The sequence below is a fragment of the Jaculus jaculus genome, chromosome 12 (assembly GCF_020740685.1).
Source record: "Jaculus jaculus isolate mJacJac1 chromosome 12, mJacJac1.mat.Y.cur, whole genome shotgun sequence".
NCBI classification, from domain to species: Eukaryota; Metazoa; Chordata; class Mammalia; order Rodentia; family Dipodidae; genus Jaculus; species Jaculus jaculus.
The window spans coordinates 81438670-81456065 of NC_059113.1; positions in this window are offsets into that span (position 1 = coordinate 81438670).

Consider the following 17396-nt stretch of genomic DNA (forward strand, 5'->3'; position numbering starts at 1 on the left):
TAATAGCTTTTCTGTTGTTTTATTTTGTTTTTGAGGCTGGCTGTCACTCTAGCCCAGTCTGACCTCAAAGTCATCACAATCCTCCTACTCAGCCTCCCAAGTGCAAGGATTGAAGACATGAGCTACCACACTCAGCTTTCCTTTCCTAATCCAACTATATCTAATTTTTTGAGTCCTAGGGTCTTCTATAATAATAGGGTGAATACTGATTTAACAGAGTCCTCAGTGACTTTATGGATTAACTTAGTTTGTTGAGGACCCTTATGTCTTATAACTTAACTAGCCATTCACGCATTTACTTTGACCAGTTAGTAAGTATTTATTGAAGTTTGTATCTTATGACAAGGAATGTTCTTATTATTAACTTAAGTGGGATAAACTAATAAATAAATTAAAAAAATAGTCGGGCTGGGGAGATTGCTTAGTGGTTAAGTGCTTTCCTGTGAAGCCTAAGGACCCCAGTTCAAGGCTCGATTCCTCAGGTCCCATGTAAGCCAGATACACAAGGGGCCGCATGCATCTATAGTTTGTTTGCAGTGGCTGGAGGCCCTGGAATACCCATTCTCTATCTATCTGCCTCTTTCTCTCTCTGTCTGTCACTCAAATAAATAAATAAAAATAAGATAAAAAAATAGTCCAAGTCTCAATCTGTTCATAATCTCATGAAGGAGAAATAAAATACGTATGTGTAGTGTCACAGTCAGCTTTATGTCGCTGGGATGAACTTCTAAACAAGGCACAGTATATGGGAGGAAAGGATTTAGTGAAGTTTATAGATCCAGGAGAAGTTCCATAATGGCAAAAAAGAGAACACCCACCACCAAAAGCAAGAGCAAAAAACCAGCATTCAAACATCAGGGAACCCAAGTAGAACTCAGACTGCTCTCTGTAAACCTAAGGCTGTACTTCCAGATCTGCCCCAAACACATTTAGGTCTAAGCCTAGGATCTGCCCATAGTGACACCTCTTCCAACCAGGCTGGAGATTGAAAATACAAGCTTTAATAAACTTCTGAATCTATTGGGGGAACACTCATTCAAATTACATGTAATTTCTACTGTCATGGATTCAGCCAATCACAAATGAATACACCCATGAAATATCCTGTAAATATGTGCAGACCTTAGCTATTATTCCATAAATAACAATGATATAATAATTATGTACAGTGTTTTGCATTGATTTAGGTTAAAAAATCTTAAGATTTAAGTAATATAACAGCAATTATGTAAGAGTGTATGCATGTTCTGTACCATTTGATTTAAGAAGCTCCAATAGGGCTGGGGAGATGGCCTAGCGGTTGAGCGCTTGCCTGTGAAGCCTAAGGACCCCGGTTCGAGGCTCGGTTCCCCAGGTCCCACGTTAGCCAGATGCACAAGGGGGTGCACGCGTCTGGAGTTCGTTTGCAGAGGCTGGAAGCCCTGGCGCGCCCATTCTCTCTCTCTCCCTCTATCTGTCTTTCTCTCTGTGTCTGTCGCTCTCAAATAAATAAATAAAAAATGAACAAAAAAATTAAAAAAAAAAAAGAAGCTCCAATATCTGTGGATTTCTGATACGTGTGGAGGTCCCTCAATGCATTGTAGATATGCAGTGTGATTGTGTCTGTTAACAAGTGAAAATACAAGTGCAATAAGTGTTACTGAATAGTAGTTAGCATCGGCTGGGAGAGACAAATTGCATCTAACTCTAAATGTTAAGGATGGACTTAGAGAAGTCATGAAGGCTTCCTTGTAAAAGACATACTTAATATTTAACAGATGAATGAAGGGAAGGAAATCCAATTCAGGGATGATGTAAGCACACATTAAAATATATAAGAAAATCCAAGAAGAGGGAGATTAATGATGATGTTGATGGGAGGTAAAGTTCACATTGTAAATGGGGCTTATGGGGCATATTAATACTTTTTCTATTAGACATAAAATGTAGCTGAAGATTTCTGAGACTTATTGTGAAATAATCAGAAGCAATATGGAAAAAGGACATGTACAATACCCCAAAGGGGAGGGGGATAAACTTCACTCTTCTGGGGGTCTAGATTAAAGATGGTATTACCTGGGACTGTATTGAAAATAATTGGGCTTAAGAGAAACAAATAGTTTCAAGAGAAAGTGAGAATTTGGTGATGATTTTTATGTATGTACAGCTAAAAGAGAGTATCTCATAGTAATTTTGTTTCTTCATATTTAACAGAGTGAAGAATTAGACACATAAAAGGGCTTTGCTTCCCATTGTGTGAATGTGAGTGTGGAGTTGTATGTGTGCATGTGTTTGTGTGTATGCATGTGTGTACGTGTGGGTAGTTTGTGCAGTTAGAGGACCCATCACTGTTTTTCACTTTTTCTTTACCATGCAAACCTCTATAACAACATAGAAAAATATGGGTGTCTTTAGAATCACAGAAATGTATGGTTTAAAGGGTGGTTCAGTGAATATCAAAGCATTTGTATAATCAGTGTCTAGTGGAAGAGGACCCACTTTCTCATGCACAGAGCCTTTTTGCTGTAATCCATTTCACAGAATAGACCAGATCTTTGTCTGGGTATTTCATAAGGGTACCAGTCTCATTTATGAGGGCTCCATCCTTCCAATCACATCACCTCTAACACTCCTGATTCCATGTACCATGATCACAGGGTTAGGATTTCAACACATATGTCTGAAACAGATGTACATTTTCAGTCCATTGAAGTCTTACTTACATTGAGCATAAGATGTTTGTGTGGCGTGTGAACACAGAACTATTAAAGTCAAAATTGGATAAAAATTGTGCGTGATTTGCATATGCTGGAAGAACACAGTACAAAAAAGTTTAACTGGGCTGGAGAGATGGCTTAATGGCTAAGTGCTTGCCTGTGAAGCCTAAGGACCCTGGTTCGAGGCTTGATTCCCCAGGACCCACGTTAGCCAGATGCACAAGGGGGCACACGTGTCTGGAGTTCATTTGCAGTGACTGAAAGCCCTGGCGCGCCCATTCTCTCCCTCCCTCTCTTTCTCTCTGTCGCTCTCAAATAATAAATAAATAAAAATAAACAAAAAAATTAAAAAAAAAAAGAGTTTGTTTGCAGTGGGACTATGCCTTGGCACACCCATTCTCTCTCACAAACACCTCTTACTTTTTCTCTGCTTGTAAATAAATAAATTAATAAAATTTGATTAAAAAAGAAAACCCAAATATATGATAAAATAAAAACAGAGCTTGCTTTGGACCAATTACATATAATTCTAAACATGCCTACATAATTCATTTAGATATGCTCTATTATATCTAAGATGTGAATAAATAAAATATTATTTGGTATTTTTTCAAGGAGACATCGAGTAATCATATAACTGCACATTATTATCTTAATTTTATTCCAAGAGTTTAGGTCTTTTTACATAAAACATATCAAGATAACTTCAAAATTTAATAGCAATTACCTTAATATTCAAGGCATAGTTTTAAACCTAAAAAGGTTAACAAATATTAATTTAAATTGAATAGTGATCTCATTATTTATGACCCATTATCTGATGATGATTTAAAACTACTTTAATATTGTCTAAATTTTCATTGCCTATCAGGAGAAAACAAGAATGGGGGTGAGAAAGCTAGGTACATAATGTAGAATGGGTTTGCAGAAAGCTTATTAAACATAAGAATTTTGTTTAAATAATTATTTTGGTACTATTCATTAAAAAAGTGTGTGGCTTTGGACTGGACACAATATATTCTCATAACTTCTACTTTTGTAAGCAAGATGGACATACAATTGGCAAGTTATGTGCTTAATGTTGTGGAGATACGTGTGTGTGTGTGTGTGTGTGTGTGTGTGTGTATTTTTATTTATTTGCAAGAAAAGAGAGATAGAGGCATGTGAGAAAGACAGAGAGAATGGGTGTTCCAGGGCCTCCAACCACTACAAATGAATTCTGGATGCATGTACAACCTCTCTCTCTCTCTCTCTCTCTCTCTCTCTCTCTGCCTCTGTATCTCTCTCTCAAATAGTAAATAAATAAATAAAATGTAAAAAAGGCAACCAAACTTCAATAGCACCATAATTTGTTCTTCTAATTTCCCTGAAGTAATTGTACTCTTTAGATGTACGTTATATATGTGCGTCCTAATCATCAAGTAGAATCCTGGAAGGACAGTTAAAATATGCCTAGCTCATTTCCTAACAGTCTTTCATTAATTATTTTTTATAACTTACATTGCACCTGTAATACCACTCTATTCATAATATTTGATCTGTAGAGTCCAAATTGAAACAGAAATAACTTGTATCTGAGTACTTTTATCTTACCCACATATGTTTTTTGTTCTTTCCCCTTGGAAAAAAAAAATACCTTTCTCAAAATCTGGAGTTTCCAGAACTAAATTTAGATTTGTGTGTCTTGGTTTATCACTATCTTTCCTCATACCTAAATTCTCCTAATCCCTGAGCAACACTCCTATGCGCTTGCTTCCTCATAGCACAGGCCGTGCTGTAGTCCAAATTCCTTCTCAGGGAGTCAGTCAGAAGCCGATCCTGAAGCAACACTCAGGCTACCACTGGGACATGCGGTGTCTGGGTCCTGAGGTAGGAGGCCTAGGAGAGAAGTGACAAGGCCTAGAAATATCATGACAGTTAAGACAGAAACCTTGGTCTCAGATGGTGATTCAGGTGATTGAATGAGGGTCAGACTGAGGCCCCAGTCAGAATACTTAATTCCACATATCTAGGGAAATAGGCATATGTATACACACTTTTAAAATGAATACAAATAAGCCCATATATATATATATATATGTGTGTGTGTGTGTGTGTGTGTGTGTGTGTGTATATATATATATATATATATATATATATATATATATATATGTGTGTGTGTGTATATATATATATATGTGGTGTGTTTTTTTTTTTTTTTTGAGGTAGGGTCTCACTCTAGCACAGGCTGACCTGGAATTCACTATGTAGTCTCAGGGTGGCCTCGAACTCATGGTGATCCTCCTACCTGTGCCTCCCAAGTGCTGGGATTAAAAGTGTGCGCCACCACGCCCAGCAAATAAATAAGTATATATTTTAAAATGCCTGTTATCTTTCCTTCCTGGTATAACTGGGTTGTTTGAGACAGATGAAAGTTTTCACTGAGAATAGCCAATTAATGGTACATACTAATACTGAACTTCCAAATATTCAATTGATTAAAAGTATCACTGAATTATAGGTAAAAGACTGATTACACCATTATGTTAGTAACTGCCTATAACTAGAAACAAGAATGTGCAAAATTATGGATGAAATAAAATTAAAAGAAACAAATAAATTGAAAATATATGGATGCCAAAGAGAGAGAAAATTAGGTAATTGGAAGGAGTCCATTTTCCTGGGTATAGTACTGTGGGTGAGCTCCTTGGATTAAAATTATCCAAGAAGCTAGTGACACAAAGCATATTCCTCAAGTGTCTACTAATAAAGTCTCAAACTGGCAAGATTAATCTATGCAGCCAGAAATGAAATAGTGACTGGTTTTACAGGTGTGTTAAAAGAAGCTGTTTATTAACTTCCCCCGTGCAGTGTCGGGTTCCCTGTGAAGGTTTCTTTCACTTGCTTGGCTTTCATACAGACACGTTCACTGTGGAAAACTTCACCAAGCTTCGCATTAGTGGTTTGTATACTTTTCTCTTTTATGTTACATTTAACTTTTATGTAAAAAAAATGAAAAGTCACTTAAAGGAATGCTTTAAGTACTGGCAAGGTTTTTCAATAATCTTTTGCAAATAATGGCCATAGAAGCTTGTAGAATGTCTCTTATTAGAAGCTCCTGCAGAGCAATTCTGTCCCGTTGGGTGAGGTTGAACTTCCATGCCTGCTTTCTGTGACAGGAAATGGTAAACTCCCCTTAGTCCACGTGTGTTCTCATAACTTGAATGGAAAGGTGAGCCCTAGAAACAAAAATCCTGTCATCTCTCAATTACCCTCAGCTGTTAATTGCAACCTCTAGTGGGTCAGAGAGCATTGAATTCCTCCTCCACACTTGAGCTCTCTAAATGCTTGAAATTCTAGTATTTGTTCTCCTGGACATTTATTATCTTGGCTAATCTCCTGATTTCTTTTTAATGGTGTCTAAGTGCAGAAGATTTCTGCAGTCGTCTGGCTACTTTTCCCAATCAGCCAATAGTGATGCTACTTCACTCCTCTAACCCAGTTAAATTCAACAGAAAACAACTAAGGAATGAAGTATGTGTTGAAATTCCTCCTTCTGGCTTTGCTGAGAACCACATTGCCAGGATAGCCCTTCCTGAGCCAACAATCGCATAAAGTTCCTTCTGAATATCATATGTTCATACTGTTTTCTTAGACATGATTTCAAAGTTGTTTTTTTTTTTTTATCTGCAAATCCTTTTTTCTAAAGGGCTTATCATTTTAGCTTGCTTCTGAGATAATTTTCCACCAGATATTTCCAACCAATCATAACTTTCTCTGACTGGAGGAGGAAAAAAAAAAAAAACCTACTGAGTATAATTACAGTGGCAATCCATGTGTAAACTTTGCAATTTTTTCAACTGCAATTAGTTTAGTAACACAATGCTGAAATGTATCTTCACTGAGTATGTTTTATTAAATGGAATCAGTTCCTATATTACATGGAATTCTAATTGTACAATTTTAGTTGCAGAGAACTATGTCAAACACTTGTCAATATTTTAAATGTTGCACAACCCATATTACATGGCTCTTCTGCTTTCATCTTCACTGTGCTTAGCATGCAGCTCTTTATTTTTATTTTTATTTTTGAGGTTAGGTCTCACTTTAACCCAGGCTGGCCTGAAGCTCACTCTATAGTTACAGCCTGGCCTCAAACTAGCAACAATCTTACCTCTGCCTCCCAAGTGCTGGAATTAAAGACTGGAGCCACCACAGTCAGCCACATGCTGCTCTTGTACTATAGCTATGTGAGAAGTGATGGTGTGCTGGGCACAACTGTCACTGCTGTAATCAGTCCACCCAGCTTTATACCAAACCCTTCACAACTAAGTCGTATTATATAATTCCCATTGCTGACAAGTGAGTGAAATTAATTTTGGTAATTTGACTGGAAAGAGGTGAAATTAATTCTCATCAATGTCAAGTGGAAATACACAAATGTCCCAGCAAAAATTATGTCTAGGTATTCACAGATTTTCATAAAATTTCACCTGCTTCTAACGTCCTTCCTGGTGATGTGATTGGCTTTCATTAACTATTTTTCAGATGGAAATTTTGAGAAATATGAGTTGAGCAATATGTATATTTTAAGTTAAAGATCTTCACATTAAAAATCCTTAAATATCTATCCAGAGGGAAAAGAACCCTTCTATTCCTATCAAGTTTTGTTTATAAAATATGTTATTTTAGGTTTTTAATTTTCTATTTTAAAAAGTATATTTTAGCAGTAGAAATTCCATCAACAGCTTCAAGTCAAATCATTGGCTAATCCAGAAAATTATCTGAGCAATAGAGAACTTCACATTTCATTCTCTTTGCATTAATGAGTATAGAGTATATTTCTAGTGATAACATTCATCATGTTAGACAACAGTTCTGGAATAACACCTAAATAACTATAGTAGTACTGGTCAATGTAGAAGCCAGTGTCACAATTTTATGTGGAACTTGACTAAAACCCTAGATGTGAGATGCTTGATCAGGCATCAGGTGTATTACACTTTCTTTACAATCCTCAGACTTCTTTTCCAGACAGCTAAGGTTGGTGAAGAGTTTCACAACTTCCGTTGGGGTCATGGCACAGTAAGTAAAGTACTTGTCACCTAAGCCTGAGTATCCTAGTTTGATCCCCAAATTCTACATACATAAAAAGCCAACGTGAGAGTGAGCTTCTGTAATCCCAGCTAGCTGATGGTGAGGTGGGAGGGAGAACATAAGAATTTTCCAGAAGCTCTTGTGTGTTCTAACAATGAATAACAGAGCAAGATCCAAAGACAGACTCCGTGCCTCGAATGAAGTGGAAAGGCAAGGACTGATAGAAAGTAAATTGTTCACTGACCTTCGCCTGACCTCCTCCCCACGTGTGTCGTTTCATGGTCTCTTCCACTTTCTATTTCTCCATCACACGCACAAACACATCACAAACAAATACAGTTAAATCGTCTTACAACTCTTAATCACTTAAATATATTTTCAAGATTCAGAAAGTTACTAATAAATTAGTAATTGTCCCTCTTAATTGAACTAGTAAGCATGTAACAGAAGAAAACGAGAATCCTATAGCCTGGAGCAAAGGCAGGATTTCAGTGCAATTGCGCACTGACTGGAAATGGTACAGCAGCTATTTTCTTTAAAATGTGCATTTCAGAAATGAAAAGATAGTTCAGTGTTTCTAGACTACATACGGTAATTTGGTAACAAAACTCTTCAATTTTCTTTCTTTGCTCTAAGGCTGAAACCAAGTCAACCATTTCCAAGGCACATGTTCAAGTTAGTTAACAGCTTCCTGGACAGATGCGTCTGTGGTTTATCTGTCATGCTATTAATATGCGGTTTATGCACTATGTGCCACTAAAACTTTAATATCCATGTGATAGTTTTTGTTGTTGTTGTTGTTTTGAGGTAGGGTCTCACTGTACCTCAGGCTGACCTGGAATTCACTATGTAGTCTCAGGGTGGTCTTGAACTCACAGTGATCTTCCTACCTCTGCCTCTCAAGTGCTGGGATTAAAGGTGTGCACCACCACACCCAGCCCATGTGATAGTTTTAAGTAAGTAAAACATTAAAGATTTGGGAGAAAATTTCTCCAATCACAAGCATTTTTTTTTAACTCTCTTGTGTGATTATCCAGGTGTGTAGGAAAACTCAGTTCATGATTTTAATCAGAAAGTACCTGTTTTAAGAGTGTATTAAAAGTATTCTTCAAAACTAAGTGGCTCATTTGAGGTTCTCTGAGGAAGTTCATTCCACTTGCCTTAAGTATTCTAGTCTTTTTTGTCACTACAATGACAACACTGTGCCCCTCCAATTAGAGAAAACATATATTTGGCTGATCATTGCACTGTGAGTGTCAGTGTACAGAACAGTCACCACACAAGCACAAGGAACTGAATTCAGATCCCCAGGATTCTTGTAAGGGTAAATACAGCAGCACATGTCTGTGATCTCAGTGGCCCCATGGTGAGAAGGGAGGTAGAGACACCCTAGAAACTCATGAGCCAGCAAACCGAGCAAACACAGCACAGGCAAACAAGAGAAACTGCCTGCCACAAACAGAGTGGAAGTCAATGGATGACAAGTACATGACATTGTCCTCTGACCTCCACAGGCACTCAGAGAGCCATGTGTGCACCTGCACATACGTGTACACACACAAAAACGCACACATGCACACGCATTGTGCATATTGATAAAGATGAGACAAAATTCTTTTGCAGCACGAGGTCAGATAATCACATAAATTTAATAGTATAAATATTAATGTATTTATATGGGAATATGTAAACAATTTCAATTTTAAATGAATTATATTCCTAATATATCTAAATTTATGTCAAACTTCATATTGTATTAGTCCTAATTCATAGCAACTTATACAAAATAATGAATGGCCAATAACAAATGGATGAAATATTTTTATAAATTCAAAAATGGTAAATTTAAATAGAAAGTAATACTCTTATATATTCTTCTCAATAACAAATGATAATTAACAAAATATGTTCCCTCAGTAATATATCTTAATTTATGAATAATTATTAATTTTTAAAATGAATCATGTGTTGTAGACATATTAAATTAGTTACAAAAATGTAAATTTTCACTTTTAGTAAAGAAAAAAAATCATCTTACTAATATTAAATGAGAAAGAAAAGTTCAATTCCTCTGAACACAGATAGCAAAAATATGTATAATTTTATATAATTATGATTTTATGGTTTATCAGCTTGAAACAAATCTTTTAAAATTATGTGAAAAAAACAAATTCAGGAACTCTCCAAGCATGTAATCTTTGCATAAAGTGCACATTTGATAATAACTTTGGACTCTAGGACTCTTAAAATAATGTTTGTTATAACTATAAACAATTACTGCTATTTAAGTTGAAAAAGTAGTTCAAGAATGAACTAGTTAACTCAGAAAAACTGACATTTATAATAGCTTTAAATTCAGCAGAATTTGATTTTAATTATACTCTGGCTTGGGATGTTCCCAGTTCATATTGATACTAGGAATTTGAAGAACATGTAAGGAAAAAGTATAGATTGTTTCATCCATTTATATCATTGTGTGGACTCTACAGTCAGAAATGTTTAGAAAGTTCATTGTTGGGGCTTAGTAGTTGAGGTGCTTGCCTGTGAAGCCTAAGGACCCACGTTTCACTCTCCAGTTCCTCTGTAAGCCATACACCCAAAGGTAAGGCAAGCACAAGGTTGAACATGCCCACTAGGTGGCCCAAGTGCCTGGAATTAATTTTCGGTGGCTAAGGCCCTGGCCACATCAATTTGTTCTCTTTCTCTACAATATATGTTTTTAATTATTAAAAAAAAATTAAAGCCAGGCATGGTTTAATCACAGCACTTGGGGGGCAGAGATAGGAGGATCAACAGTAGTTCAAAACCCTAACTTGAAAAACCAAAATAAAATAAAATAAAATAAATGTTTGGATGGAAATATTGCCCAGTGGTTAAAGAGGCTGATTTCAAAGCTTGAAGGCTTGGGTTCAATTTCTCATGCCCACATAAAGCCACATATACAAGGTTTCCTAAAAGAAAGACAGATTTATGTCAGAGTGCTTGATGACCCACCCAAGGTTATTGCTAAGGTCCTACTGCTGAAGACACCATATGCATTTGACACGTAATATGGAATGCCATGGCTGGAAGAGAGTCAGTCCCCATTCAGTGCTTCTAGTGCCATAAGGTGATACATGGGCGAGTGAGGGAAAATGAAAAATATCTGTCCAAGCAACTCACAGTCTAACCTACTTAGCAGCAAATAACCTGCCATGATCCTCAGACAAATGCAATAGTGACGCACAGCCGTGGTGGGAAACCAATTGCTCTTGATTTGGCTAACTGATCTCCTCAGTGGAACAGGACCCATAGCTGGAGCTGGGAAACAAGTCAGAACCATATCCAAACATGAGTACGCTCTCCAACATCAAGCTACCCCCAATCGTGGGTTACAAGAGGGCCTACACCTATTAAATTCTCTATTTAAAAAAAAATGAGGTTATCCCATTTGTCTGATACTAACTTTACTCTCCATTGGAGAATCTCCTTCTCTTTTTAAGATAGATGTAGATCCTAAGGAGAGAGCCACCCCGTCATATCTCTAAAAGGCTCCAGCTGAAACTAAGAATAATTGGCAAAACAAACAAGGGTGAGGTTTTCTTGGTGAACCAAGTACCAGCACAAGAGTGAAGGAGATGGACACAGAGAAAAATCAACTCATACAAAATCATATATCCAGAGACCCAGAGGCCCCCAATACCTCACCACTGAAGCATATAAAAAATGAGCCCAACATGGCTCAGGGAAATTTTGCCAAAGAGGGGATGGAAAGAATGTCAGAGCCACTCGTTGGGTCATAGTACACAGAGACAATTCTCCTACCCATAAGTGTGGGCTAACTGCAGAATGCATGACCCATATACCTCAACAAGGAGGGGCCAGGAGGAGGGGGAGGGACATGGACAAGCGTACCAATGGTACCAACTTGACTATATTCACTGAGTACAAAACTGACAAATCAAAATAATAATAATAATAATAATAATAATAATAATAATATAAAAACATATCTCTCTAGGCTAATAAAACACAAATCCCAGATAAAGACTTAGTGTCAACTTCAATGATTATACACAATATCCCACGGTAATGCCCTCCCACCCCCCATTTACCCCTTTGAAACTCCATTTTACATCATACCCACTCCCCATCTCAATCAGTCTCTCTTTTACTTTTGATATCTTGATCTTTTCTTCCTCTTATGATGGTATTATGCAGATAGTATCAGGCACTGTGAGGCCATGGATATCTAGGCCATTTTGAGTCTGGAAGGAGCATGTTGTATGGAGTCCTGCCCTTCCTTTGGCTCTTATATTTTTCTGCAACCTCTTCTGCATTAGACCTGAGCCTTGGAAGTTGTGATACAGATATTGCAGTACTGAGCACTGAGGTCATTTCTTTCCATCACCATGATACCTTCTGAGTTGTCCCAAGGTCACTGCCCTCTGAAAAGAGAAGATTCTCAACCAAAAGTGAAAGTAGCATTAATATAAGGGTGTGAACATTAACAGAAGTGCTCACTGAGCAGTTTGATGAGCATAGTATGTACATTTGGCCAGACAACAGCAGACGTTACACCCCTAGGGCTCATGACCAACCGTGTTTTAAGTTTTCAGTATCAGGGATGTATTCACTTTCCATGGAGTGAGTCTACAGTCCAATTAGAGGGCAATTGGTTTCCCCCATAACAGATGTGCCACTATTGCATGCATTGGCTCATTTGGCCCAGCTGGCCAATTATAAGGGTTGCAATGTCCACTGATGAGTATCTTAACTGGTGATTTATCTGTCTCCCATTGAATTGCATGCAGAACGGCTTCTTTCAGCTTTCTGTCAGTTGGTCTACATGGAGGAGGTTATCAACTCAGTTCCCACAGGATTTCTCAGTGGCCTTGCAGTCCAAGTATATGGAGTCTTCAGCAAAAGGGTCTTACCACCTATTCCTGGTGGGAAACCAAGGGCCTCAAACATGGCCTATAATGTTTTGGGGGCATCAGGTATCTCCCTGGCCAACAACTTACTGGAAGATATCCCTTCCCTGGCACTGAAAATTTTCTAGCAACAATCTATGGCTCCAGAATGTTCCATTGTCCAAAAAGGTAGGATTACATATGTTTTATTTATATCCTCTTAGATTTTGATTAGCCCTCCCTCCACCTTTCCTTTACTCAATCTCTTCCCCAGACCTCATTTTGGCTTTTTCACCCCCATTAATCTATTCTTCTACTTACATATAAACAATACCATCCTATTAAGTACCACCCTCCCTTCCTTTCTCTTCCCTTTCTATCTCTTTTCAACCTTACTGTCCTCTGCTACTGAGGTTTTTCCTTCTCACACAGAAGCCCAGTCATCTGTAGCTAGGATCCACATATGAGAGAGAACATGCAATGCTTGACTTTCTGGGCCTGGGTTACCTAAGTTAGTATAATCCTTTCCAGATCCACCCATTTTCCTGCAAATTTCATAACTTCATTTTTCTATACAGCTGAAAAGAACTCCATTGTATAAATGTGCCATACATTTCATTATCCATTCATCAGTTGAGGGACATCAAGGCTGGTTCCATTTCCCAGCTATTGTGAATTGAACAGCAATAAACATGGTAGAGCATGAACTTCTCAGGAAATAAGATAAGTCCTTAGGATATATACCTAGGAGTGCTATAGCTGGGTCATATGGTAGATCAATTTTTAGCTGTCTTTGGAATGTCCACACTGATTTCCACAATGGCTGGACCAGATTGCATTCCCAGTGTAGAAGGGCTCCTCTTTTACCACATCCTCACCAGAATTTATGGTCATTTGTTTTCATGATTGTAGCCAATCTGATAGGAGTGAGATGGAATCTCAATGTAGTTTTAATCTGCATTTCCCTGATGACTAGGGATGTAGAACATTTGTTTAGATGCTTAAAGGCTATCCATATTTCTTCTTTTGAAAACTCTCTATTTAGTTCTCTGGCCCATTTTTTAATGGCTTGTTTGATTTCTTATTATTTAATTTTTTGAGTTCTTCATATATCCTACATATTAATCCTCTATCAGATGTATAGCTGGCAAAGATTTTTTTCCCATTCTGTAGGCTGCCTCTTTGCTTTATTCACAGTGTCCTATGCTGTAAAAAAAAAATGTTTGTAATTTCATGGGGTCCCAATAGTCAATCTGTGGCTTTATTGCTTAAGCAATTGGGGTTGTATTCAGAAAATCTTTGCCAAGACCAATATATTGAAGGGTTTCCCCTACTTTTTCTTCTAGCAGTTGCAGAGTTTCAGGTCTGATGTTAAGGTCTTTAATCCATTTGGACTTAATTCTTGTGCATGGCGAGAGAGAAGAATCTATTTTCATCCTTCTGCAGATATATATCCAGTTTTCCCAACACCATTTGCTGAAGAGGGTATCTTTTCTCCAATGAGTATTTTTGGCATTTTTATCAAATATCAGGTGGCTATAGCTACTTGGGCTTATATCTGGGTCCTCTATTCTGTTCCACTGATCTACATGTCTGTTTTTGTGCTAGTACCATGCTGGTTTTGTTACTATGGCTGTGTAGTATAGGTTAAAATCAGGTATAGTGATGCCACCAGCCTCATTTTTGTTGCTCAGTGTTATTTTAGATATTCAAGGGTTTTTTGTGATTCCAAATGAATTTTTGGATTGTTTTTTTTTTCTATTTTCTTGAACAATACCATTGGAATTTTGATGGGGATTGCATTAAATGTGTAGATTGCTTTTTGGTAAGATTGCCATTTTCATAATACTGATTCTTTCAATCCAGGGACAAGGGATGTTTTTCCATTTTCTATTGTCCTCTGCAATATCTCACTTGCATGTTGTATAGTTTTCATTGTAGACATCCTTTACTTCCTTGGTTAGGTTTATTCTGAGGTACTTTATTTTCTTTGATGCAATTGTGAATGGAAGTGATTCTTTGATTTCATTTCTTGTGTGTTTGTTGTTAGCATATAAGAATGCTACTGATTTCTCTGTATTATTTTGTATTCTGCTACATGGCTATAGGTGTTTATCAGCTCTAACAGTTTGCTGGTAGAGTCTGTAGGGTCCTTTATATATAGAATTATGTCATCTGCAAATAATGATAACTTGATCTCTTCCTTTCCAATTTGTACCCCTTGTATGTGCATCTCTTTCCTTATTGCTATGGTTAAAACTTCCAGTACTATATTAAATAAAAGTGGGGATAGTGGACACCCTTGTCTTGTTCCTGATTTTAGTGGAAAAGCTTCCAGTTCTTCCCCATTTAGTAATATGTTGGCTGTAGGCTTGTCATAAATAGCCTTTATTATATTGAGATATGATCCTTCTATTCCTAATCTCTGTAGGACTTTTATCATGAAGGGATGTTGGACTTTGTCAAATGCTTTTTCTGTGTCTAATGAGATGATCATATGATGTTTATCCTTCAGTCCATTTATATAATGTATTACATTTATTGATTTGCATATGTTGAAACATCCCTGCATCTCTGGTATAAAGCCTACTTGGTCCGGATGAATGATCTTGCTGATATATTCTTATATTATGTTTGCCAATACTTTGTTGAGGATTTTTGAATCTATGTTCATGAGTGAGATTGGTCTGTAATTTTTGTTGTTGTTGTTCTATCTTTGGCTAGTTTTGGTTTCAGGGTGATGCTGCCTTCATAGAAGGAGTTTAGTAGGTTTCTATCTTTTTATATTTTATGGAAAAGCTTAAGAAGCAATGGTGTTAGTTCTTCCCTGAAGGTCTGGTAAAATACAGCAGTGAATCAATCTGGGCCTAGGCTTTCTTTAGTTGGTAGATTTTTGATAACTGCTTGGATCTCCATGTTTGTTATAGGTCTATGTATGTGATTAATCTCATCTTGATTTTGTTTTTATGCTTTTATTATATAGATCTTTCACTTCCTTGTTTAATGTTATTCCAAGGATTTTTTTTTTTTTTTTTTTTTTTTGCTATTGAAAATGGGACCATGTCCCTTATTTCTTTCTCTGTATATTTGTCATTTGCATATAGAAAGTCTACTGATTTTTTTGCATTGATTTTGTATCCTGCTACTTTGCTATTGGAGTTAATCACCTTCAGGAATTTTGGGATGGAGTCTCTCGGGTCTCTTAGGTATACAAACATGTCATTAGCCAATAGAGCTAAGTTAACCTTTCCTTTCCAAATTGTCTCCCTTTCATTTCTTTCTCTATTCTTATTGCTTGAGCTAGGACATCCAGGACTATATTGAAGAGCAGATGTGAGCCTGGACAACCCTGTCTTGTTCCTGATTTCATTGGGAATTCCTCTAGTCTTATGCATACTGCCTTTATTATGTTAAAATATGAACCAACCATGCCAATTCTCTCCAATATTTGATCATGAAGTGATGTATTTTGTCAAAAATATTTTCTGCATCTATTGAAATGATCATGTTGTTTTTGTGTTTAACCTTGTTTATGTGGTATATTACATTGATAGGTTTCCATTTGTTGAACCACCACTGTGTTCTTGGGATGAATCTCACTTGATCAAATGGATAATGCTTTTGATGTGTTGTTGGATTCGGTTTGTAAGGATATTGCTCAGGATCTTTGCATCTAAGTTCATCATGGAAATAGGCCAGTAGTTTTCTTCTCTTGTGGTATCTCTGCCCTGTTTTGGAATTAGGGTGATGCTAGCTTCATAGAAGGAGTTGGGTAGCTTTCCCTTTTGTCCAAATGTGTGGCACAGTTTGAGGAAGATTGGTTTGAGTTCTTCCATGAAGGTTTGATAGAATCAAGCTGAGAAGCCATCTGATCCTGGATTCTTCTTTTTGGGGATTTTTTTTTTTATTACTTTTTCAATCTCAATGAGTGTGAAAGTTTTGTTTAGGAGATTACTCTGCTCTGAGTTTAGCTTGGATAGATGGTATGTGTCCACAAATTTATTCATCTCCACATTATCCAGTTTTGTGGAGTAGAGGTTTTTGAAACAAGTCCTGATGATTCTCCCAATTTCACTTATGTGTGCTGTGATCGCTCCTTTTTCATTTCAAATTTTGTTAATTTGAAGCATCTATTTTTTTTCTCTGCTTGTTCAAATTGGCCAAGGGTTTGTCCTTCTTCTTTTGTTTTTCAAAGAACCTACCTTTAGTTTTGTCAGTTTTCTTAATTGTTTTCTTAGTTTCCAATTCATTAATTTCTGCTCTGATCTTAATTATTTCTTTCCTCCTAGTGCTTTTTGTGTTGTATTTTTCTTATTTTTCCAGTGCCTTTAGTTGGTTGTTTATGTTATTGATTTGGGACCTCTCTGTCTTTTTTATGAAGGCATTTAGTGCTATGAATTTTCCCCTGAGGAATGCCTTCACTGTGTCCCATAAACTTTGGTATGATGTTTTAACATCATCATTCATTTCTAGAAATTTTGCAATTTCATTGTTTATTTTGTCCACTGTCCATTTATTGTTTAAAAGTGTGCTGTTCAGTTTCCAGTTGCCAATGGGATTCTTGGTAGGTATTTTGTTGTTAATTTCTAGCAATATAGCATTGTGATCTGATATCATGCAGGGAATTATATCACTCTTCCTAAATATATGGAGGCAGGCAATGTGACCCAATATATGATCTATTTTAGAGAATATTCCATGTGCTGCTGAGAAGAATGTGTAGTCTGTGGAT